This window comes from Phoxinus phoxinus (genome assembly GCF_949152265.1).
Source record: "Phoxinus phoxinus genome assembly, chromosome: 16".
NCBI classification, from domain to species: Eukaryota; Metazoa; Chordata; class Actinopteri; order Cypriniformes; family Leuciscidae; genus Phoxinus; species Phoxinus phoxinus.
In genome coordinates, this window is record NC_136891.1 from 7,580,307 (window position 1) to 7,604,318 (window position 24,012).

At 36.4% G+C, this 24,012-nt stretch overlaps 1 long non-coding RNA gene across 2 annotated transcripts in view; it reads right to left on the reverse strand.

The window, feature by feature from the left end:
• LOC306983275 overlaps window positions 1-24,012 on the reverse strand; it is a 43,966-nt gene that overhangs the window by 15,393 nt on the left and 4,561 nt on the right. Inside the window, exons 3-5 of one of the 2 annotated variants that reach the window (XR_013794329.1) lie at window positions 17,697-17,783; window positions 9,665-9,967; window positions 8,797-8,967 (exon numbers count right to left, since the gene is read on the reverse strand). This is a non-coding gene — a long non-coding RNA (uncharacterized lncRNA). Of the gene's footprint in view, window positions 1-8,796; window positions 8,968-9,664; window positions 9,968-17,696; window positions 17,784-24,012 lie in introns of those variants that run through there. The other variant, XR_013794330.1, reaches the window with a different exon arrangement.

Below are 24,012 nucleotides of genomic sequence, written 5' to 3' on the forward strand. Positions count from 1 at the left end.
TGATTCGTTCAACGACTCATTTTTTCAAACCCCTCCTTTGCGCGACGCTAATCTGCGGTGATTGGTCAGATGACCCAGCAGTGTTTACAGAGATAATACTTATTGTTTAACACGGAGTACAATGATGCTTTTATCAATTAAATCGTGTTATAATAATGATTATAGTCCACTGCTTTGAAGTTTGTAGTAAAAAACTAAAAATAAGATAAAGAATTTAATGTTACGTTAGCGAGCATAGCCCAGAGTTCATATTGTAAAAGCACAATCAGTCTTTGTTTGCATTAGCCCGATGCATAAACATAACGTTTTTACAAAAAAAAAAAATGCAGTTACGTTACTACGAGGTATTATTCTATTCTTTAAGACAACTCCGAAAACAACGACAAACACTTCACATATCTCAATACAATTGCCATTGAAGACCTAGAAGCTAAACGGTGCTTACACAACAAACAAAATAATTATGCTACATAAAACATAAAAGCAATAATTATTAATAACACTTAACGGAGGAGGAAGCTGATGCAAATACACTTGGAACTGAACCTTCCTTCAATATCAGCCGGCTCGCGAATCCAAGTTTGATTGCATTTAAGTTGATAAAGCAATCGTCTTCAAAATGGCGCGAACAAAGCACAAGGCTCTGACTATTCTGTGGTATAGTTATATGAATTGTAGCCACTTAGTCTTTAAATGCTCCTCCTTGGGCAGATGAAAAAAGTTGGCTTTTGAGTCACACTTCAGAACACAGCGTCTCGTCGCCATGATGTTTGTCCCTGGCCTTGGAGCGCAATAAGTGGGCGTATCGTATTCAAATAACTTGACAAGTTGACGTCATCTAGTCAGAGAAAAAGCTTCGGTCTTCTAACGATTCATAAAAATGACTCCGAGTCGACTCTTACTTTTGAAAGACAATAACTTTATATACGGTGCACTTTCATATTTCAAACTTTGCAGGATGTTTTTGTTCACTTAGATCTATGTTACACACTACATGAAAGGTACATTTCAAAATTCCATAATAGGTGCCCTTTAAGAAAAAATATTTTCTGTTGCAGTGTGAAAAATCCGACAACAGCAGATCATTAAAAGAACATTTATTAAAACAAATTGCTAGCCTGAAAAAATTGAACACATGGGCTTTAATTGTCTCACTATTGCTGTTAATATGTTGTTGTAATGCCTACAAGGTACCAATGCATTTCTTTGAAACAACCGGAACAGTATGTTGGCTCCGCAATAAAACTTTGATTCCAGTAACTGCAAATACATCCAGACTCTGAGCTGTAAAATGCAGTGGGCGTAATAAAATTGATTCAATGATTAATTATTGAGCTATTCACAATTTTACAAGAGAACACCAGGTTCTTTTATTGGGCCCTTGCTTATTTCAAGTAAGGCCAAAAAAACACATTTGCACTCTGAACAATACATAATTTCATATGTATTTTGTGCATATGATGGGAATTCGCAAAACTGTGCTATTCTTAGACTTCCATTAAAAGTAGTTTTGACAACTACCAACAACAACATTACCAGAAGAAGAAAAAAAGGGAAATTTGATTGGTATACTACACTCTAAAAAATGCTGGGTTGTTTTAACCCAAATTTGGGTAAAATATGGACAAACCCAACCGTCGGGTTACCATTTTTAATTAAAAAATTTTACCCAACGGCTGGGTTTGTCCATATTTGGGTATGTACCCTTAAATGTTTCTCAACGTTTAAAAGAAGCAATATTGCCATAGACAGAAATGTAAAAAATAAAAATAAAAAAATTATATATTAAAATGCCCCAAGTGTATGGAATTCCAAAGCTTAAATAAATACAAAAAAGAAATATATGAAGAAATGTTAAAAAAAGAAATATATAAATAAATGTAAAAAATAAAAATAAACATTTCTTTGTATATTTATTTATGTATTTCTTTTTACATTTCTTCTATGTATTTATTTATTTATTTATTATTCTGTCAACTTTGGAATTCCATACAAATCCACTGTTGCCAAGGGTTTAAACTGGGTCTAAAAAAGAAATGCATTGGTTGGCAGTTAATTCTTTCAATCCATTCCCTTGCTCCAGTCCAGTTTTTGTTCATTCTACATTTAACACATGCTCAGAAAATCTTTAAAGTTCATTGCAATAAGCACAATACTTCCCTCTAGTCAGAGTAACAATAGACCAACTTCGAAAATGCCAAGTTAACCCCAAAATGTGAACAAGGATTAAAAAAAGGAAAATGATAAGATAGGAACACTTTCATTATATTTAAGCGCTGTCCTGAAAAGAGCAAAATTCCATGTCAGCTATAAAACAGTGTTGGGATTTATCACCCATGCACGATCCCTTTCATTCCCACTCTCACCTGACGTACATGGTGTCATGAGGTTCAGTCAAGGATGGAATCATGTTGGAAACTTGTGTTCCCAGGATGAATTTTCCATTTCATACAGAATTTGTGTTGTTATTATTATTATTCAATTATATGCTGTATAAAATGTGAACCACCTGCCACAGAGCCTTCGGGGGGAGAAGGGAAACGTCTGTTTCGGGAGAGCGGATTGATGCCCGTTCCCTCCTCCAGCTCCCAACTAAACCCAGACCGCCTTCTTCAGTACTGCCCTGATGTTAATCATTTGGAATCCATATTAATAAATGCCTTATGTTTGCTAGGGCCTGCACAAAGGCATTAAGTGCTCTTTTTGTGTGGCCTGATACAATTCCAATGCAGCCTCAATAAAAAAAGATAAACTTTCATTTTCCCGAGAGTCGACAGCATCACTATGCGGGAGGCGCTTTGCTGCCGTTTCTTGCTGCATTTAAGTGGAATTTCCTAATCTTAAACTCCCATTACTGAATAAGATAGACCACCTAGCATTCAGACATATATTAGACAACAACTCTACCAGGCCTTAACCACATCTGTTGTTTTCTGTTCCAGTTTTACTGGGATAAATGTGGGTCTATGCTGAATATTGCTCTGGAAGAAATTTGCTGAACTCGACACGACTAAAGCATCATCGTTGTCCATCATCTCAGAAGGCTAAAAAAACTATTTTAAAAGCAGATGAAAGAAACGGTTACACACTTACACATTTCGTTACAGTTTAAACAAGTCAGATGTGTGTATGATTACAAAGGCTCTTTACAAAAAAAAATTATTCCACAAAAATATTAGGCAGCACAACTGTCAACTTAATATATTCTGATATTAATGAGAAATGTCTTTTAAAGCAGAAAATCTTTGTGTGTCACTGAAAACTGGAGTAATGATGCTGCAAATTCAGCTTTCCCATCAAAAGAATACCTGACATTTTAAATTGTAAAAATAATTTCACAATCTTACCGCTTTTACTGTAATATAAATTCAGCCTTGGAGAACATGAGAGACTTCCTACAACAATATATATATATTTTTTTCAATCTTACCGACCCCCAACTTTTGAACGGTAGTGTACATATACCTATTCATATCATGTAATCATCTTTATCCCTATGGCAAGACATTCCACCCGCCTCTGCCAAAGTAAGCTAAGGTGTTATTGCCAACTATTGGGAAATTCAGAGACCCTTGGCCCGACTTCACAGGAATTGTTGTTGTCAGATTTTGACCAAAGTAACTGGATATCTTGCTTCACAAATGCGCAAGACAAGAACAAATAACTTCAAAAAGCTTCTTAAAGACATCTTCTGTTGACAGACCAAGGGTGTGAAGCAGTTCCTGTACCCTTTACTCCTTCAAGTTCACTACGTTCTGTTGTTAAAGATCTTTTCACATGACAAAGCATAATAAACACAATGTAGCCCAGCTATCTGATCTTATCGGATCTGAACGAAGCAAAAAAGAGGTCACTGTCTTTAAACTGATGTAAAACACCCAAACAATAACTTAATGTCTACATGATTCAGTATTAATAGAGGAGCAGTAATCAGTTTAGCGACGTTTACTTGAAATTAAAGTTTGATATTGTTTTGGTTTAGACTTATGTTTATCATGCGCATTCTATCCTAATCAAGATTATTTTATGAAGTAACCCAACTGTCTTCTTCAAGTAACATCATTACTTGATTTGTGTCCTGTGTGCTGCAGAGGTTTACACTTGATTACAGAATGAATACACACGTGTGTGATATTATCATCATTTAGTTCTTTTAGACATTTGTATATGCCTCAAAGCACAATGAAGTCCTTAATTAGACATGCATCCCCCACATTACTTTAACTATTGGTTGGATTGAATGCCCTGGGAGATGTTTAACACTATCCTTGTGGTTTTGCCTCAGTTCTCAATAATCACAATTCATCAGGTAAGATATTTCCCACATGACTCATGATGATCCACATTAGGTTTAGCAGATGAAGCTGAGGTGATGATGATGATGAAGGGGGTTTTACATAAATTTTGTTTGAGAAAAGGCCAGTTACTTCTGGCTCGATTTACACCAGGAATTAACATTCGTCTCAAGGGCTGTTTACACGACACAGTTTTCAAGTAAAAACGTAACACTTGTTATGTATTTTGGCCATTCATTTACACGACAGTGGCTATTTGGGGGCCTGCAAAAACGCAAACTTTTGAAAACGGCTTTCAAAACCTTTTTTTTTTTCACTTTTTTGAAAATGAAACGATTATCGTCTCCGTGTAAACTACAAAAAATTTGAATTTGTAAAAACGGTGATGTCATGTGTTCAGTCTATAGGCGCATAGTGTTTCTTTACAAGTGACATTGCCAACTACTGGCCTGACAGCAGAATACAGCGTTTTTAGTCGTATTCACGGATCCATGTGAATGGGGATCATGTTGACAATGGTGTCATTAGTATGCAAAAAATGCAAAGGAAAAAAAATCCGTTTTAGTACATCGTTGTCGTGTAAACGTATCCTCAGGTGAAACATTCACATCAAACGAGATCATGGTTTTGTTATAAAGTTTAGGGATGGGCAACGATTAATAGCGATTAATCGCATCCAAAATAAAAGTTTGTGTTTAAATAATATATGTATGTGTAGGCTACTGTGTATAATTATTTTGTATAAATAAATACACACACATGCATGTATATATTTAAGAAAAATGTGTTATTTATATATAAAATATATTTATATATAATATAAATTATGTATAAATATATACATGCAAATAGTTCTTAAATGTATATATATATATATATATATATATATGTGTGTGTATATATACAAAATAATTATACACAGTACACATACATATATTATTTAAACACAAACTTTTATTTTGGATGCCCATCGTTGCCCATCCCTAATCCAGTTATCCCTTGTTATAATAAACAGAAAATACACTACTGTTCAAACGTTTGCAGGTTGGTATTTTTTTAATGAAATCTCATACTCACCAAGCCTGCATTTATATGATCAAAAATACAGCAAAAAACGTAATATAGTGAAATATTGTTGCAATTTAAAAGAACTGTTTTCATTTAAAATTAATTAATTTATTAACTTTTTTTGTTGAAACTGTGACATTTTTTATGAACGAATAGAAAGTTCAAAAGAACAGCATTTAAATAAAGTCACTTTTGCTGCATCCTTGCTGAATAAAATAATGTATTTTTTCTCTCTCTTGAGAACAGTATAGTTTATTCATTATATTACAGTTTGGACTGTTTCTATATCAATATATTATTACATTCAAATGCTATACTGTTATGATTTTGTATCAATATGATTTTGGACACCTGCCACGTTTTTGATTGCTTGCTTGTCTATTTTATCATTCTTATGCCACCAGAGAATTATGGGAAGATAATTATGTGAAGTGCAGTTGTGTTATGCAAGCCTGTCAGCATAAACCAGCTAAATGAGTAATATTTCATGTATTTATCAATAAAATGCATGCAAACTAAACTGTGCCATCAGAATTCTCAAATACAACTTAATGTGACCAATGCCTCTCAGGTTTTGTAATGAATCTCAAATCAACACACATTCCCAAATCAGAAAGTCAGGACATGTAGGCTAGCTAGCTAACCTTGCTAGCATCATATGCTTGAGCATGCTAACAATAAACCCCATATGGCACTGTGCAAAACACCTGTGCTTGCCTGGGATAGAAGGAAAATCCTCCTGAGAATGCTCCTTTTGTTTCAATGACACTTTGATCCATTTGTGCCAACTCAGACAACCTTGATTGAAGAGAGGGGTCAAAACAGTCACATGCCTGCTCCTCATAGAGTTTGGATCCAGCTCCCATTTTCTGCTTCTTTATCCATGGTCCACAGAGGCTTTAGTCCTCACAACACATAATGACGGTTTTCTAGCAACAGGCCAAAACAGTGTTATAAAGCTGGGCAGACCAGAGGTACGCTCTTGCATGTTGAGAGAGTCTCCAGTGGAGGGCCGGAGAACAGTTAGCGCATTTCTGTGTGGGTGAAGGCCTGAGCTTAGCAACAGCTTTGTCCTCTGCAAGAAAATCTACCAGTAAGAAACTTTTTCATGAATTAAACATGTGGAACACAAGGTCCTAGAAATGTCCAAACATTATTTACTGATGCTGTGTTATATAACCTGAGACAAAAAGGCACTTTAATGAAGTTGAAATCATGCCAGGGGCTCTGCAAAACAATGACAGATAGTAAAGACCCCGTCAGATCTGTTTACCAATGTAATATCACATTGGATGGATAAACAGCACATCTAAACAGTAATATATTAGGTTACATACTGGTCAAAAGTTTGGAATAATATATTTTTTTTTTTAACTCAACATATAATAATAATAATTAATAATTCATTACATTTATATAGTACTTTTCTCAGAACTCAAAGCACTTTTACATGGAAGGGGCATCTCCTCAACCACTACCAATGTGCAGCATCCACCTGAATGATTCGACGGCGGCAGCCATATTGCGCCAGAATGCCCACCACACACCAGCTTACTGAGTGATGAAGTCAATTAGTATATGGTAAATGGACTGCATTTATATAGCGCTTTAACAGACATGGCCACACATTCACCCATTCATTCACTCATTCATACACCGACAGCGGTATCAGCCCACCAGCTTGTCGGGAGCAGCTACTCGCTCATATATATATATATATATATGGGGATGATTAGGAGGCCATGATGGACAGAGGCCAATGGGCAAATTTGGCCAGGATGCCGGGGTTACACCCCTACTCGCTTCGAAAGGCATCGGTTTAACGTCTCATCCGAAGGACGGTGCTCTTTGACAGTATAGTGTCCTCATCCCTATACTGGGGCGTTATGTCCCACACAGACCACAGGGTGAGCGCCCCCTGCTGGTCTCACTAACACCTCTTCCAGCAACCTAGCTTTCCCAGGAGGTCTCCCATCCAGGTACTAACCAGGCTCAACCCTGCTTAGCTTCAGTGGGCTGGGCAACCAGTCTTGGGCTACAAACATGATTTCTGAAGGATCATCTGAATCTGAAGACTGTAGTAATGGCTGAGAAAAATTCAGCTTCGTTATCACAGGAATACATTACATTTGAAAATATATTAAATATTGTTGTAATATTTCACAATATTATAGTTTTTACTGATTTGATCAAATAAGTGCAGCCTTGGGGTGACCCTTTTGCCTTCAGAACTGCCTTAATTCTTCGTGACAGATTCAACAAGGTATTGGTGCTCCATATTGACATGATAGCGTCACGCAGTTGCTGCAGATTTGATGGCTGTACATCCATGATGTGAATCTCCTGTTCCAGCACATCACAAAGGTGCTCTACTGGATTGAGATCTGGTGACTGAGGAGGCCATGAGTATAGTGAGCTTTACTCAAGCTTTGTGACATGGCGTGTTATCTTGCTGGAAGTGGCCATCAGAAGATGTGAACACTGGTCATAAAGGGATGGACATGGTCTGCAAGAATACTCAGATAGGCTGTGGCGTTTAAAATATGCTCAATTGGTAATAGGGGGCCCAAAGTGTGCCAAGAAAATACCCCTTACCACCATTACACCACCAGCAGCCTGAACCATTGATACAAGGCAGGATGGATCCATGTTTACATTTTTTACGACAAAGTCTGAATGTCGTAGCAGAAATCGAGACACATCAGACCAAGCAAAGTTTTTCCAATCTTCTATTGTCCAATTTTGGTGAGCCTGTGCAAGTTGTTGCCTCAGTTTCCTGTTCTCAGCTGACGGCAGTGTCACCGGTGTGTCTTCTGCTGCTGTAGCTCTTCTGCTTCAAGATTGGACGTGTTGTGCGTTCAGAGATTCTCTTCTGCAGACCTTGGTTGTAACGAATGGTTATTTGAGTTACTGTTGCCTTTCTATCAGCTTGAACCAGTCTGACCATTCTCCTCTGACCTTTGGCATCAACAAGGCATTTTCACCAACAGACAAGCCACTCACTGGATATTTTCTCTTTTTCTGGCCATTCTCTGTAAACCCTTGTTCATGAAAATCCTGGTACATCAGCAGTTATGTCACCAACAACCATGCCACATTCAAAATCACTTAAATCACTTTTCTTCCCCAATCTGATGCTCAGTTTCGTTGAACTTGACATTGTCTACATGCATTGAGTTGCTGCCAAGTAACTGGCTGATTAGATATTTGCATTAACGAGAGGTTGTACATGTGCATCTAATAAAGTGGCAGCTGAGAGTACTGTATATAGTGTCCTCATATAGTGAGAGAAAAACATCAGTTGTCATCAGTGCAACATCGCTCAGTAGTGGAAGTCAATAATACATACTACTATCTACTTTATATATCCATCAAACTACTGTAAAACAACAAAAAATGCTCTTCTCGCTGTTGTTGAGGCATGCAAACCTACCTTCTTTTTTTTCAGCATATGGTCCTTCCTTTTTAAATGTGGCAGCTTTGATGTTTATCACACAGGGTTATTTTGATCTTATTGAATTTGTGAGGAATCCCAGCATGGTCCTCGACAGGAAATTAAAAAACAGGTACCCATCGGCTCAAAATTTTTGTAGAACATGGAAACCTGGAATACACAGAAAGAACATTACAATAGATCACACATTGATGAGTTGTCCTGTCATGGTTAAAGAGAATAATACTGTTGTTTTGTCATGCAACGTAATTGACTTGAGAGTTCAGGAAATCATTTATGAATAAAAGAGGATTCAGTGGGCCCCCTAGCGAAAATGCCTTTTTTATTACAAATATAATAAAATAGACTTGTCATATTGCAAGTTACTCGGTATAATAACATCTTGTATGTAAAAAACTATTGTATAAAAGCAATATTATTCTCGCAATTGTGCCCTTGCCGGCTTGTACTAAATAAAATATGCAGTATAAAAAAAAGTGTCAGGAAAAGTATTTGTTAAATGATAAAATATAAAAGGTTACACTATTTTAAGGTGACGTAGACAGACGTTAACATTGTCTGTCCTCAAATAAGTACTGAGTAAAATGTATTAACTACATGTAGTACTATAGAGTTATGGTTAGGGTTTGGGTTAGGGTTAGTTACTTAATTATGCCTAATTAACTGTTATTACTATAGTAAGTAACCTAAAGTACGTCACCTTAAAATAACATGTTAAAATTATCAAATAAAAAAAGGTTTCAAAAATATCTACAGAAGAAAGAAAAATATGCAATCTGAAAAGCACCACAAAGAAACAAAAGAGAAGAGTTTAAAATGTTTACAATGGTAAATTATTAAGTGTTACCTTATTTTTCACTTTTCAGTGGCTGGTTGTACTCATTTTGTGTTCCTGGTTTCTAAATCATTTCAATTTCTGCTGTATTTGGTCTTGTTTTGCTGCCTTTTTCTTTGTCACAAAGATCTTATGAAGGGCAGATGGGTAGAACATGTGTTTGTGCCTTCTTATGTGATATAAAAGCGACGTGCCGAAGTCCACAATAAAGCACTGGGACAGTTTGTCCCAACACATGGTAACCTGTCACAATAAAACTGATAAAAGAAGGACCTCTGCTGGAAGCTCCTCATTTTTGTCCGCATCTCGGTGGACCTTTAAAAAAAGGAAACAGGGAGTTGCTTCAGGACATTCTTGACTTGGACATCACATTCACAAACTAACAAGAGGACACCAAATAACGTGTGACAAATGGGAAACACGTGACAATGTCCACTGTGATGTTTGTGAGGTCTCACATTTTGCTTTGTACCAGATCTCACTTAACTGTTCTCATATGAGATCAAAAAGTTAGCCCTACAAGTGCACAACAAGTTAGGAAATCTGTGACATTCCAGTTACAGCTTATTTTAATTTAAGAGCAGATGATATTTACCATATTGATGTTTATCATATGAATATTAACACAAACTGTCTTCAACCCTAAATGCTGTTTTAAGTCTCACTTGTCCCTCTGGCTATCACAGGGTGATGTTTTAAGACCTCCAAACACTACAGAGGAGCCAGATGTCTGTCTCTGTGTGACAATCTTCTAACAGCGGCGTTTTATTTTTCATTCATTTGTAGAGCTGTTTTGTCTCGGTTCTGCGCACAAGAAATATTGCTTTTGTCAGTAGTTCAGTTAATTCAAGCGATGTGAGGGAGTGGTAAAAACGTGGACCTTTAGAGACGAATATGGTCAAAGCTGTGACTGTATTTAAGCAAAACTACCTTGATTATAATCTCAAAGGATCTAAATTGCATAAGGAGACAATTCCCTCTCTAAAATTACACCTTTGTCAAAAGGCACAACACTGAGGAGGGCCAGCATCTTATGCCATTGTCCAAAACATCACTTTGCAGTGTAGACATGTCATTGAATGCAATGCAAACGTGGAATTTAGTGTGGTCCCACACCACCATGTGTGGGGTTTCTCCGCCGTTCAAAATTGCAAGTTAAATATGTTTTGTCCTCTAAGGATGCAGCCAGTGCATAATTAACATTCCCTGGCTGTTTACAGTTGATTATTTAACTCAGTGGTTTTCCCTGGGAGCTGGTGATTATGCTGCTGCTCGACTACTAATAAAGAAATCCCTTTGAAAGTCAAGGCTCGTATCAGGGAGATTTGGCGAAGAGGAACCAGTTATTAAGACGGAGACCAAAAGATCAGCACCATCCTCACATTCAGCTTATGAAGCAAATATAGATAGATAGACGGATAGAGTCAGTCAGACAGACAGACAGACAGAACGATCAATGAAACATTAAAAAAATACAGACAGACAAATCAACAGACAGAACGTCAGATAGAACGTTAGACAGACAGACAGACAGAACGTTAGACAGACAGACAGACAGACAGAAAGAACGTTAGACAGACATACAGACAGAACGTTAGACAGACAGACAGAAAGACAGAATGTTAGACAGACAGACAGACAGAACGTTAGACAGACAGACAGACAGAACGTTAGACAGACAGACAGAACGTTAGACAGACAGACAGAACGTTAGACAGACAGACTGAACGTTAGACAGACAGACATACAGACAGAACGTTAGACAGACAGACAGAACGTTAGACAGACAGACAGACAGACAGACCGAATGTTAGACAGACAGACAGACAGAACGTTAGACAGACAGACAGAACGTTAGACAGACAGACAGACATGTTATCTGTCTGTCTGTCTAACGTTCGGTCTGTCTGTCTAACGTTCTGTCTGTCTGTCTAACGTTCTGTCTGTCTGTCTAACGTTCGGTCTGTCTGTCTGTCTGTCTAACATTCTGTCTAACGTTAGACAGACAGACAGAACGTTAGACAGACAGACAGAACATTAGACAGACAGACAGAACGTTAGACAGACAGACAGACAGACAGACGGACGGAACGTTAGACAGACAGACAGAATGTTAGACAGACAGACGGACAGACAGACAGACAGACCGAATGTTAGACAGACAGACAGAACGTTAGTCAGACAGACATAACGTTAGACAGACAGACAGACATACAGACAGAACGTTAGACAGACAGACAGAACGTTAGACAGACAGACCGAATGTTAGACAGACAGACAGACAGACAGACAGACCGAACGTTAGACAGACAGACAGAACGTTAGACAGACAGACCGAACGTTAGACAGACAGACAGACAGACAAACAGACATACAGACAGAACGTTAGACAGACAGACAGACAGACAGACATACAGACAGAACGTTAGACAGACAGACAGAACGTTAGACAGACAGACCGAAATACAGACAGAACGTTAGACAGACAGACAGAACGTTAGACAGACAGACAGAACGTTAGACAGACAGACAGACAGACAGAACGTTAGACAGACAGACAGACAGACAGATGCCCACAAATAGAGGCTGGCTAGTACTGTGGACCACTGAGTTTGAGGACAATTTCTCACATTGGAGAACAAGTGGAATGCGCCAATAGAAAGACAGATAGACAGATAGACAGACAGACAGACAGACAGACAGACTGACAGACAGACAAAGCCTCCATCCTAACACTATCTGTGCTCACATAAACACGGTTTACAGTTTGGTTGAAGTGTCTATATGTCAAAACATTATCACATCCAGCGACAGAAATCTGGAGTTGGACAGCTTGTAGTCTCATGTTTGCTCTCCCCAGTCTTGCCACATAAATATACAGGCTTGCTTGCCAGTGTTTACAATTCGATAAGTGCACACAAGTTAAAGGCTTGTGTGCATATCGGCTGGTTGGTATAAAACAAGCAAACCACACACAAAACTAAACAGGCACATAGTGCTACTTTTTGCCAGGAACATGCAATTACTTGTAGTTTTAAGATCCAAGCACTTCCTTTTTTTACACGTTTTCTTTTCCTCTTTGAGAATCCCATTCGGAGGAATAACCACATGTTGCACTGGAAGTGTCTCAAATGTGGTGACGGGAACACAGTGGATGAACCATTAAAATTCCTCTGGGATCATATGGTTGATATACACGAAAGCCATAAGGATCAGTGTCAATTTTCTTTAAGAGATACATGTTGTGTGGACTTCTGAACCCTGGGTGTTGAACACTTTAGGCAACTTATATTTCAGCAACCAGTGTAACTGGCCATTTCAACATTTTATATTTGTATTAAATACATTGTTATTTTAATTAATAGGAAGCCACCATTCCTATTATTACTAAATTTGTTGCTCATAACCACACTATCCGTCAAAAGTTTGGGGTCAGTAGGTTTTTATTTATTTTATTTTTAAAGAAATTAATACTTGTATTCAACACGGATGCGATAAATTGATCAAAAGGGACAGAAAAAGGATTTTACATGTTACAAAAATATCTTTAAATCAAATGCTGTTATTTTCAACTTTCTATTTATCAAAGTATCCTGAAAAAAAAATCACAAGTTTCCACAAAATTATTAAGCAGCATACATTGACATGTTTTGAACATTGATAATAATAAGAAATGTTTCTTGAGCAGCAAATAAGCATATTAGAATGAAATTCAGCCATCACAGGAATACATTATATATTTAAATAAAAAACAATAATATTATTATTTGTAATATTTCACAATATTGCATTTTTACTTTTAGATTAAATAAATGCAGCCTTGATGAGACTTTCTTCCAAACACATTTGAAAAATCTTACCGACCCAAAACTTTTGAACAGTATAATTTGAATAATTTCATAGAGAAGTGAATAGGCAAACACCCAAAACACTCTAGCAACCCCATAATCCAGAATCAGATCTTCTGAAATTAGTAAGGCTGCTCTAGTAAAGTGCAGATTTAATGTGTAAGCAACAGCTCTTGAGCACCACCAACAAGAATAGCAATGTAAAGTCATTACTTTTCCAAATAATAATTACAAAATTATGTAATATGAAAATTAGATTTTTTTATCTCTTATTTACACTGTCTATACTTTGTTATAATGATTCTTTGTTATAATGATTCTTTAGCGTGCAGAACTCAGAGTCAGCACTAAAAATTCATTTTGAGTGATGAGTGGATTCCCGACTAACTTAAATTTTCTAACTTAAAATGTTATCCTTTAAAACTCATCTTTGATCACCACAATTAAAAAAATTATTAATGCCTTAAAATAGATTGAATGTAACTGTACACCCTTGCTTCAATTAGAATACGCGGAACCATGCATATGCAAATGAGCCCCGCCTCCACTCACTCATAAAGGCTCGTATACAAGTCGATGTATTAAAACGGTAATGCGTTTAATGTATTTATCCCTACTACGTCGGGTCGGACACATAACGGTAATTAATATGATTAGCTTTTTGCTTAACTATCAAACAGCTAATAATGTGTTGCTAATGTTACACAAACCATGTTCCCGTTCGCATCTCAGAGTCAGACAGCTGTCTTCTAAAAACCAGCATTCTTACAATTGCTTTGAACAACTTAGAACGTCAGTGGAGAAAGGCGTATAGTTCATCATAACATCGTAATATGCATCATATAAATAATTTACTATCCGCTATATTGCTACATGTACCCGATTTCTTATATATCAACATAAAAATATATCGGGAGAACCTGGCTTCTCTCTTTTTTCCACTGCGGATTTAAGGAGAAAATACTCAGCAATGGTGTTGACTTGTGAATTTGCACGTGGTTTGTCTTAAAGCATATTAAAAACACCACATAGACATATAAACAACATGAAAAACTTGATTTTCACCACAGGGGGACTTTAAACACCTCTGAGGCCACTGTGTTCAAGAGATCAGACAGATGCTGCAAAAACATGTAAATAGAAACCTTTGACAATCTCTAGACTAGAGCACAAACACAAATATGCACTGGAGCGTTTGCCAAATCTATTTCACCAAATACTATTATTACAGTTTCAAACAAGATGCTCTTCTTTTTATTTTCACCCTTTAGCACCCGGCCAGCAGAAACGTCAGAGCAATGTGCTATAAAATTGAAACGAATAAGAAAGACCATTAAGGGTGGGTCTAATCTTTACTAATCAAAAGACACAAACAAAAGAAAGGCAATAAGTGTTGGTTTTATTTGTAGCCAATGCAGTGATGGGGGGGAAAAGTGTCCCGTTGTTGTAAAGTCACATACTATACAACAGCTGAAGTTAGCTCAAAGTAAACTACATCATATCCACACACCAACGGCTCTCACTTCCAATATCTACAAAAGATTTTGATTAGCCTTGCTTGACCCCTTTTAAGGATGTTTATAGAACAAATCACAATTATTTGACGTGCATCAATGACATTTCCAAGCGTCAACAAGTTCACAAAAGGTGGTTGTTATTAACACAAGCTTGAGTTCAGATGGCACGGAATTAAAGCCATTTATGTGAAATCACACTTGACATGATTTATTTTTGCCATCTGGCAAACACTGCGCTTTTGATACGACCAACAAAGTAAAAATGCAGTGGGACATTGTGTTCATCATGAATTATTTCATTTCCCCACTTATGGTAGATAAAAGACTTTGAGTGGGAATTTAAAAAGTTTTTTGCATGTGACAAATATCGCTTACTTCATGATTCTTAGATGCATTCATCTAATCCAGGAAAACGTCTCCGACCATGTAATCAACTTATTTAGTCTATTGCCTGATGCATGAATTAATATTATCTTAAAGCTAGTAAAATACAATACAACAAATATTTAGGCCTTAATCTATGTATATTGAATTATTTATTTTTACATAAACTAATATTTGTCAGTCATAGATAATATTTCTGTAATAGTAGTAATAAACTAAATGTGTTTTAAATACACAACAACCAGATTTATATACATTTATCATCAATAAATCTAATTTGTTTCAATATCATACAAATAATAGAATATTGCTTGCTATTTTTGCTACACCGTGTTCATACATTTTAACTGAATACATATAATTGTTTTTATAATGAACATATTTATGCTGATACTAAGCTACTTGAATTAATGCATTTTAAAAATATGAAAATTTAAATAAAAACAAATACAGTAGATGCAAATAGTTAATAATAAATTATGCCATGTTTGTTTTTTTGAGTGAAAAAACCTTAACCATTTCATTTATGCATGACTAAGAAATATGCATTACATTAAGCTCATGTTAAAACTGTGTAGTACAAACGGAAGGAAAATGTATATGCAGTTCTTAAATTTAGGCCTAAATATTTTTTCAGCATACTAAAATATCTGACCGGATGCGGAGATTTGACAATCAGGGTCAAGTATTCCAGAGAGCCGGATCAAATTCATACTACTGTATACCCCCAAACACCATGTAAAAACTATTGTTGGCACTTCACATGTCAGTCAGGCGATCGCTTCCTGTCTAAGTGACCAGTTATTGTCCAGATGACCAAACATCTAGTTCTTAGATTTATCATACTAAGTCATTGATTCAACATCTTTATAACTGATCAAACATATCACACTGTTTCTAATTTAGCACTGGTCACCTCACACTAATAAAGATAATAATGTGAGACAGTAAAGAAGGAGAATGATTGAGACTAGTACAGTTTCAGAACACAATTGTGTCAGTAAACACTCACTACCACATGCTTTGAAATACTTGACACCCTGTGATTTGTACAAGTGGTTGGCTCCAAAGCACATATCTTTGAGTTTGGGACCAATTTCCTATTCGGTTAAAAGAGCATTGTTTGAACACAACAGGCTTTTCTGACAAATACCAGATAATTGTCAAGAGTTTTCTTTTTACATTTCTCCAAAAGGACAAAAACAAGTCATCAAGTCAGGGTGAATCATGGCTATTGACTCATAACCTCCACTTCAGCGTGATGTGAGCTGGAGGTTAAGTGTGTTGAATGCTTAAATATCTCCACAAGAGAGGGACATGGGAAAGAGCGTTGAGAGATTAGAGTACGCACTGCGTTCACTGCTCAAACCCAAGTGCACCGGGGATCGAGGTCACGTTTGAGACACGCAGGATAAGCTGATAACACAGGGAGTAGCTACAGTATGTGGATAAGAACACCTGTGAGTTCACAGAGGACATGCTGATGTGCCGCTAAAAACATTATAAGATGTATTGCCAGTTGTTCCTTTGCAATGAGGTAGATGTGGTAATTATAGCATTACTAAGTTATCTTTATTACACAGCTCTCCATAATACTTGATTCTGATTGGTTAAATGCATCATTACATTGCATTCCTCTGTCAGATGTTTTTGTATAATGATGTTAAACTATAAAGCTGTGCTAGATTCATGTCTCGTGTATTACTCTGCAGCCTCTTTGTACTTAGATAAATATAAAAAAATCTGTATTTCACGCCCATTCCTCTTTTTTGATTGTAAAGAAATAAGCAACTTATATGAATAGTTTCTGTTTTCATTTACTTCACCCTCATGCTGTTCCAAATATGTGACCCTGGACCACAAAACCAGTCACATGGGCCAATTTTTTGAAAATGAGATTTAAACATAAAAAGAAAGTCTGAAAGTTGAATAAATAAGCTTTCCATTGATGTATGTTTTGCTATGATAGGACAATATTTGGCCGAGACACAACTACTTGAAAATCTGGAATATGAAGGTGCAAAAAAATCGAAACATTGAAAAAATTGCCTTTGAAGATGTCCATTCATGTTCGTGATTGTGCAGCATTCTCTCACAAAAATAAATGTTTTATATATTTACGGTAGGAAATTTACTAAATATCTTCATGGAACATGATCTTTACTTAATATCTTAATGATTTTTGTCATAAAAGAAAAATCGATAATTTTGACCCATATACAATGTATTGTTGGCTTTTGTCACAAATATAGCCGTGCGACTTGGTTTTGTGGTCCAGGGTCACATGTGACTTACTTGAAATAGAAAAGGAGACGTTTAGCAGAATGTTGACACCACTCTCTTCCATGCCATGAAGGTGATGGGTCATCATGGGGTTTCAAGCTGCAAAAAAGACAAAACACAGCATAAAATTTGTCTTTTCAAGGCATATGACAGTTTGAAAGATGAAAATAACTTATCAAATGTAAGTTGTTTACTGATAATCTCACGAGAAAAGAGACACATTAACATTCTACTAAACTTTCTTTCAGTTTTATTCCATTAAGGGTGAGAAATGTTTAATTTAGGCAATAAGAGGATGTACTGAATTAAAAAGGTGTCTTTTGGCCTCTAAACTTTAGTCCACTATTTGAAACAAACAAATGGTTTCAGCGGTTATTTATCGCATTAGAAGAAAAACAAATGACCTCAAGGCTAGATTATGAAAAGGCCTCTGCCAGTGTGTCTGTAATCACACAAAGAAGCCACGCAGAATGTCTTTAGCTGTATCCGTCTGTCACACTTTTTCAGAGATAATAGCAGGTGGCTACAAAGCAGATAATGAATGGACAAAGAACATTGTTATTGACATATTCAAAGCCAATATTTTTGCATGCTCACCTGCTCAGAACCAACACAACTGAACAACTGTGAGAAAATAAAGATATGACAATGCCAACATCATTTGAAACATCAGCATCTTTAAAATAATAATTCATTTGTTAATGGCTTTTGTCTAATTTGTGTCCGATTGTACACCATTGAAACACTTCTGATGACATTCATTCAAACGTTCTATTGTTCTCTACTGCTTTTGAGTAGGATACAGTATACATTTGTGTAAGAAATGTAACTCTATAATAGAATACTATGATAAAATGTCACTAAACATGCTTGTAATATCTGAAAATCAGTTTAAGATGATTCTATTCTTCTCAATGGTATATAATACCTGATAGTATGCGACTTGAAATCTGCCAATATTGCTTATGGGCACTCAGTTCTGTGGATGTTTTAAAGCAATAACCTGAGCTATAAATGCCATGAGAAGACCAGCTGAAAATGATATCACGAAAACACTGACTGTGCAATTGCACCATAAAAAAACATGCACATCCCCAATCCCTTCACTAGTGACAAACCTGAGCCCTATAAAAAATTAACGGCTATAATATAATGAAACAACTTGTGATATTGCTTGCAACAAACAAAAATTGTCAGCATGTTGTGATATTGCTTGCAACAAACAAAAATTGTCAGCATGCGCAGTAACTTTTGAATAGCAGTTCATGTAGAAATATGCATTCTGCTGCCAAATGATACAGCATCTACAACAATACAGCTACAGTATCTACCAGCATGGGCCATACGAACTAACCTAAGATATATACTACCATTCAAAAGTGTGAGGTCAGTAAGATTATTATATTTTTAATAAAGAAATGTATACTATATTCAACAATGACTGATGAAATTGATAAAAAATAAAGATGTTTACAATGTTAAAATATTTCTATTTAAAGCAAATACAGATCTTTTGAACTTTCCGTTCATCAAAGTATCCTGAAAAAAAAAAATCATCACGGTTTTCACAAAAATATTAAGCAGCACAACTTGGGGAGCATCCTTCTGTAGCATAAAATACTTTCAAAAGTAAATCGGAAGTACATAGGAATTGTCTTTTTAAACAACAGAACATATAGCAATATATTTAGCAGCATTCGACTAATAATGATATGGGTGGCACCAAATGACAAACACATAAAATGCCCACCATAGAAAAGTATGTTCACTTGAATAGATACTGTGTCTGAATGGGTTAACAAACCCAAAGGTCTGGTGGTAAAAACTGGCAGGTTTTATACCTTCATGTTCAGCAGTGGCTGTATTTCTTCTAAACCTAGAGGACACCCAAGTTGATGCCTCTAAAATGGTCACACTCCGTATCATATGCCAAAACAACTCGTGGACCACGGGGGATAGAGTTGGATGTCAAATAGCCTGTATTAAAAACAGCTTTGCTTAGAAAGTAAATCCAGACAGTGGGTGGAGGACCAGACTTGCCCAGATCAAGTGGCTGGAGCTTAACAACTCATTCCTGAACAAAAAGCATAAAACCTTCAAAAGCTTGAAAACCATGTGTAGTTCTTTATGCTGGATATATGATAAGGGATGGTTAAGATGTTAGCGACGTGACTGTACACAGTGCATAACAATGTACCAGAGAGTTGAGAGTTGAAATTATATCTTGTATCCAAAAATTCAGATCAAACATGCAGCTGTTTAGTTTATTTCCATTTTAGGCCACAGATTGTTGAATTCCATTCTCAGTGGAACTGTTGTTAGTTCATTTTAGCAACAATATCATGCAATGTAACAGTAAGATTAACAACAGCCAAGCAATTCATTTTTTTTGGTGTTAAAGTCGGATGTGATCAGAGCAGACTTATCAATATTAGTGCACTACTTTCAGACACTTGCAATATAGTCGATGATATAATGCAATAATATTGTAACTGAGTCAAACTATAAGACTATCCTTACTTCGATTTTGCAGTAAGATGCAAGTGGTCAGGGTTTGGCTGGTTGGTACGTCCCATTTAACCCCTTCTGGTAGAATTACACACTCCGCCAAGGAAAAAATATCTTTCTCCAATGATCATTATTGTAATTGCACATTAAAAAATTTTTTTATTATTATTTCATATTGTATTTTTAATGGTTACTTTTATTATGCCTCACACTGAAAAAAAAGAAAGTTTTCTTACTAATTTTTATCTTGTTTTCCACATCAAATCCAAACCAGGGGTGTCCAATTCCGCTCCTGCAAAGTTTAGCTCAAATCCCTATTAAACCTGAACCAGATAATCAAGGGCAGCGTTTAAGTCCAATTTTGTATCTCCTTACCTCGCAAAAAAAATAACAGACGAAAATGATAATACAATAAACTATAACTGTAAAAAACAAAGGTTGTTTAAGGTAGCTACAATTATTAAATGCGGTTAAAAATCTAAATAACTCCAATATCATACACTAGAGTTGAGGTGGGGATAAATTAAGCGCGACCTGCTGTGACGTCACAATCGTGTTGCATTGTGGTCTATGGATCTGACAAAAGTGAGGGGTCGAGGGTCTGTCCATATAAACCTCTGGATGACGCACTTTAGTATGGTGGCGGAGATTCCCAGAGGGAAAGTGTTTTGGGGAGAGTGTATGTCTAAAAGTGGATTTAAACACAGCCAAGGTCTTGCAACTTCCAGGCAGGTGTGTTGAGGCGAGCTGGAGCTAAACTCTGCAGGACAGTGGCCCTCTAGGGACCAAGTTTGGACAACCCCGACTAAAATATTTTTTAATTTACTTGAGAAGCGATACAACTTATATGTTTTTTATTATTGTATAAAAATGATGTGAGTTTTTGCTTTAAACAAGAAAAAACTGCCAATGTGATAAAAAAAATCTTGTTTTTTTAATAAAGTTTCTTTTTCTTACCCCATTGGAAGATATTTTTTCTTGTTTTAAACAAACACCTTTTTTTTTTTTTTTTTTTTTTTAGGAACAAGACTTTATATTAAGTAATTTTGCTTCTTAATTAAATGTACTTGAAAAGAAGATTTAGATATTTGTACTGGAAAACAAGACAAGAATACTATATAAATATAACTTTTTGCAGTGCAGGGATCAATGAACTATATTGTCTTATTACATAAAATACGTATTATTAAATACATTTTCTGACACATATGAGAACTTCGAAACCTCAGAAATCCCACACTCTCAGGCAGATCATTTCAAATTGTAATTCCCATGTAAAGTCCTTCTCAGCACACACAGCTCGCCGAACCTCCTGGTTTGCGGTCTGCCAGGGATATTTTAGTGGTTACAACTTGTACACAGTTGGCTGTTCCTCTGTATTTACTGCCTCTGTGTTTATGGGGAAGTGCTGAATATGCATATGAGACTCAACAGGAGTCTTAAACCTGGCATCATCAAATACCTCCCTCTGAATCCACTCTTTGTACCAGCGCTTCCAATGAAGAGGGATTCACGTTTCTTCACTATAACCCAAATGAGAAACACCTGGCAAGGTGAAGCCTCATAACTTGCTCTCTTGAGGGTATTTAGCACCCTCAAGTGTATTGAGCATCTGTCCAACATTTAAGCCTATAGTGAGCTAACTTGCTGTCTGTAGACTAAGGCAGCATCCTAAACACTGTGAAACATCTTTCGATTTTGGAAAGTCATAGAAATGCTATCGTGGTTTTTTCTTTCTTTTGCTATTGGGGCAAATGGGAACCCAAAAAATTATATTTGTTGTAATTTCTTTTTATCACCCCAACAGTGACGACTTACGTTTCCGAACCCCAGAAATGAGAAAAGGATCCATTCGCAATGCATTATGGGATTGCCTCCTCCACAAGGATGCATGTAATGCTGCTTTATAATTTGCCTGAAACGAGGCATTTAAGAATGCAACAAAATTAAGTCGCCTACATTTTGGAACTGCTTTCATGTCAGGAGTAAACGCATGATTCAGCAAAATGCTTTGCCTTTAGGCAGCTAACTTATGGAACAAAAGATTTGTTTGTCTGAACAACTAGCACTTAAATATACTTGTAATACCTGTAGCAATATCTTCTGCTCACAACGGAATTCCACCTGGGTCATGTGAAACTCCAGAATACGGCCAATCACATCCCCGTGGCCTAATGACACAGCGCTAAGTGTTTTTTGAGCAATAAAGCACAAAACAATGTTAATACTGAAGCATATAAATGTACATGCCAGGTGGTTCAGAGAGCTTGGCTGCATTATTTATCTCTTTACTTTTATGACACTTGGCATGCTATGATGCAAACCCCCGATGGAGTGAAAACAGAATACATGCTGACTAAATTGCTTCATTGCTTCATTATCATGGAGGTGAATCGGGAAAGACATTTTGAGAAAAGTGAAGTTATTTAAATGGAAACCAGGATTGTCAGGCGTACAGAGTAAAAAAAAAGCTTAGGGATTTCAAACAAAGGCCTGAAATGCGTCAGGTTATGTAATAGGCCTACAAAAGTGAAGAAACAAAGGCCAGATGTGAGCGTCTCCCCCTCTTTGATAGTGACTAATGCGTTAATGAGGTGGCAGAAGAGCTGGGTGCATTGGAAAAAGGCTAACATCATTTTGCAGACAAAATACCACGAATAAAGATGAAGACATGATGATTTGAATAGACACAACAAGTACCATTCAAAGTCCATATTCCATTTTTACACCATTAAGAGTCATTATTAGTTTTTCTTTTGTATTATTTAATTATCAATTCATTCAACATTTACACGTAGCAGAGCGGTGTGCGATAATGATTAGAATTACAATACGTGTCATTCAAACATTTAAACCTCCCTTATTAGAAAAATAGAGAAAAACTATTTCTTCACCTAATTTAACCTTCGATTCTGAGCTCCGTGAGGTCATACGTGGCGACTCCTTGATGCTGAGGCTAAATGTGAAAACATACCTTTTATTGCCCCTGGCTAGCATATCGTCTATAACCATTTCCAAGTCTCACCGGGCCGAAAGAAACGAAATGGTTTTTATGTTCTCTTTAAAAAGAACTTCCTCAAAGTAAAGAAAAAAAAGTTTTTCTCCCTGACATCCAACTGGTAAGGTGTGTTTTATTGTTGCAGTTTAAAACATTGGCTCTAAAACAGGAACTAGTTGTATGATGAGATCATTTGATTTCAATTTGTGTGGTGGAATATGGAAATACTGCACCAATTAATACAGAGAGGCAAAACCATTCAGCTTCGCTTAATCAAAGATGTTTCGAGCGGCAATAAAAATGGTCTCCTTGGCAGCTCTGCGTGGCATAACCCAAACTTATCTATTCATTAGGTAAAAAATAAATCTGCTGAGCTCAGCACTAATATATTTTTCTCTGTTTCATTTCGGTTCTCTTAGACTTCAGGATTAATCAAATAATGAGAGGGAACAACAACTATAAAACAGAGGTCCAAGTTCTACATCCAATGGAAAATATCAATTCCTTCCAGGCTTTTATGGTCCAACTCTGTTGGAAAAAAGAAAAGAGAACAAAAAAAAAAGACAAAAAGAGAGGGCAAGGGCGAGGGAAAGTGAGTGTACTGCTTCACATCCAGTACCTACCTGAAGACATCAAGCCTGTCCAAGCAAACGGGTTCAATGATACAGTGTGTCAGTCCACCTCGGATGACTCCGACACCTGTTTTTTGTTTATGATTGTTTGTTTGTTTACATTATGAGCATGCCATGAACCTTACGTTCGAGCAACTCGGCATAATTTTGCAATTGTGCATGGCATGTGTTTGCACACAACAAAAATATC